Source organism: Corvus brachyrhynchos, unplaced genomic scaffold, assembly GCF_000691975.1.
Source record: "Corvus brachyrhynchos isolate BGI_N302 unplaced genomic scaffold, ASM69197v1 scaffold555, whole genome shotgun sequence".
NCBI classification, from domain to species: Eukaryota; Metazoa; Chordata; class Aves; order Passeriformes; family Corvidae; genus Corvus; species Corvus brachyrhynchos.
In genome coordinates, this window is record NW_008238357.1 from 685,004 (window position 1) to 688,638 (window position 3,635).

Genomic DNA, 3,635 nt, shown 5'->3' on the forward strand with positions numbered 1-3,635 from the left:
ACTTTGGGGCTCAGGTCGGGCCCACAGGGCAGCATCACCTGCACCAGTCAGGGACCTCAGGGACCCAGTGCTGGGCAAAGGGCGGGTCCCAGCTCCAGGCAGGACTCAACCCCCTGGTTCTCCTGCCAGGGGCTGCTGCCCTGCGTGGAGGAGCAGAGTTTACACCCGGGCCCCACACTGAAACCAGGGCGTGAGAGCACACGCAGAGGCAGTGATTCACACATCACCAGGAAGCTCATTTTCCTTCCACCAAGTGCCAATAAAATGCTGCTTCCAGACAGCAGCCAAAGCCTCTTCCTTGCATCCCAGAGCATCGCTGCCTGCTGTGTCAGCGGGGCTGGTCTTACGGACACGGGGCATTGCGTCGGTGCCAAACCCAAACCATGCTTGGGGTGCATTAAAGTCTTCATTGGTGACTTAACACATCTGTGGAATCAGCAGAAACCATGGGTGACTTTAACCAATTAAAGGCCATTAATTGAGACCTGCGAATTAGCTGCTACGGGCAGTGATTTACAGGGCTAACGCTCAATGAAACTGGAAGTTTTATAAGGCATTTAAAAACAATCATGAGAAACTTGCAGACGTCAGATGTTTGCAGGAACAAACGGAACTGGGCTGCAGGGGCTGTGTGAGAAGGCCATGGCACAGAAACACCAGGACTTGGGGCTCTGAGGGTGAGGGCTCCATGCCTAGAAGGTGTTGCAAAGTTCAGCTTTTACATCCTTTTTGTCTTTTAATCTGCAGGTGGTTGTTGAACCTGACCTGCAAGAAATCCAAGGCTGTGCTTCTCCATTTTCTGCAGTTTTTGTTGTCATTTGGCCTTGACTCGAGCTGGAGGCTGGGCACCCACTGCTTTACGTGGGGACAGTGGCACTGTGGATCAGGGCAACACAGGCACCCTGTATATGAATTCATGGGTGCTGGAAGCTATGAATCCCACAGGACATCTAAAGGATGGGCAATTCCAGCTGCCCACAGCAATGGCATCCAGGGCCACCTGCCCTGTGCTGCCCTGCACACACTGGATGGCACCAAACGCAGATCTGGGCAGTAGGGACTGTGCTAGCCCTGATCCACCACGGGCACAGCAGTCAGGGCTTGTTATCCTGCAGTGCTCTACTGTTCCCTAGCCCTACAGGACCCAGGTTCCCCATTCTGCACCAGGAATGGGGCTGATGGGCTCCCCAGGGAGATAGGCAGGAGAGGCAGAGCAGCCCACCCACCTGGGATGCCCCAACCTCTCCCTGCTTGAGCAGGGAGGTGGGACTGGATCACAGAATCATGGACTCTCCTGAGTTGGAAGGGATGCACACGATCATCCAGTCCAACCCCTGACCCTGCACAGGCACCCCAACAATCCCACCCTGGGCATCCCTGGCAGCAGTGTCCAAATGCTCCTGGAGCTCTGGCAGCCTCGGGGCTGTGCCCATTCCCTGGGGAGCCTGGGCAGTGCCCCAGCACTCTCTGGGGGAAGAACCTTTTCCCTGAGATCCAGCCAAATCTCCCCTGGCACAGCTCCATCCTAGCAAACCTCCCTTGGCCCCTCCCAACCTTCACCATTCCATGATCTGCCATCTCTGAGCTGGAAGTGAGGGGATCCCTCACTCTGTGCCCCAGCTGATGGCCCCAGTGAGAGGCCCCACATCTGGTGAGACCCAGGGGCCCTGGCAGCATTCCAGCTTCAAGAGTTTCTGCTCCATTGTCCCACAGGGTCTGTGGGCCACTGCAGCCCCATCCTGGCCCATAATGCTGTAAATGGTGGCACTTGCATGACCCTGGTTCCTTGGGACGTGCATTGGCCAGACGGCCCCAGGACAGCAATCCCAACATCTCCTGTGCTGCCCAGAGTGCCCCTGGGTAGCGGGAGCTGGCCGAAGGCACGAGCAGGCAGTTGCTGTGTGTGGATGCAGTGGCAGCACCAGGCTCTGCAATATTTCACTGTGGCTTTGCTCTTGATCTTGAGGCAGAGAAGAGCACAAGGCTGCCTCACTCCCAGCGCTGCTGTAGCACAAGTATGGCCTGAAACATCGCCCCAGGATTTCTCATCACCTTTTCAATACCAAATACATCCTCCCTCACATCCATTCCACCCCATGGGGACAGTGGGACGCTGGGGAGCACCCTGGTGTGGGAATGCATCAACAGACCACGAGCTGCAGGTTTGTGAGCCCTGGCACAAGTCTGCTGCAGGCTGGGCTCCTCAGCAGTGCTGGGACTCCTGTGGTGGACACTGCGGAGGAGGACTTGTACCCTGGGCTGGCAGCAGCCTCTGGAGCTTTGAGCTCCTGCCAGGACATGGGCACCACCCTGGGGAGGGCACAGCCCTCCTGTGCCACACAAGCCTTGCATGCAGCCACCAGCACGCAGCATACCGCAGCTCCTGCCAGTGTCTGCACTGAGGAGCCCAGGGCTCCCGGCAGCCTGCACTGCTCAGACCCTGTGGGACACAGCCTGACCCCGGTGCTCGGGCTGAGACTCCACAACTCCTTGAGCATGCACTGTTCCTGTGAGCTGTGCTCCAGAGAGGCGCTGCACATGGGGCTGCTCCTCAAAGGACCACAGGATGGAGCTGGAGCCGGACTCAACGATCCTTGTGGGTCCCCTCCAATGCAGGGAATTCCATGAATCCCTATGTCCATGTCCCATGGCAGAGATGCCACTCCTCTGCAGCCTGTCAGGGAAAGTTTCACCTCACAGCTCCTGGGACTGTGCCCTGCTAGGGAAGGGCAGAGCTCCCTACTCCCTACACCAGAGGCAGTGCCTTGATCTGGCAGCCAGAGGTGCTGCTGCCCATGGGGACAGTGAGACCACACAGCAGAGCTGGAGGACACCAGAGCACTGCAGACATGGAATCACTGAACCACGGAATGGGTTGGGTTTGCAAGGGATCTTAGAGCTCATCCCGTTCCACCCCCTGCCTCGGCAGGGACACCTTCCACAGACCAGGTTGCTCAGATCTCCACAATAAAGCACTTCAAGGCTGTGAACACCCTGCACGACCCTCCCCAAGCTGCTCCTGGGGTCCCTCACTCTGGGCTCAGCAGTGGGGACATTCCCTGCTCCGTTGTGCTATCCCAGACTCACCCATCTGCACCTCGTGCTCCATTGGCAGGCGGGGACAGCTGCACACCACAGAATCTTGGAATGTCCTGAGCTGGAAGGGGCCCACAAGGATCATCCAGTCCAGCCCCTGGCCCTGCACAGACACCCCAACAATCCCACCCTGTGCATCCCGGAGAGCCTTGGCCAAACGCTCCTGGAGCTCTGGCAGCCTCGGGGCTGTGCCCATTCATTCCCTGGGGAGCCTGGGCAGTGCTCAGCCCCTTTCGCTGATCTCCAGCCTGACCCTGCGCTGGCACAGCTCCAGCCCTTTCCATGGGTCCTGTCCCTGCTCACAGAGAGCAGAGATTGGAGCTGCCCCTCGGGAGGAGCTGCAGCCCCTGGAGAGGGGTCCGGGGCAGAGCTGCTCCCCAGCACCAGCACAGAACTCGTGCCATGCTCCAGCCAACCTCGACACAACCTCCTGAACCACTGCAACCACCCCACAGCCCGTGCAACACCCGGGATGTTCCCAGCACCCAGGGACACCCCAGTGAGCACCCCAGGCTGCTCTGCCGTGTCCCAGAGGATTG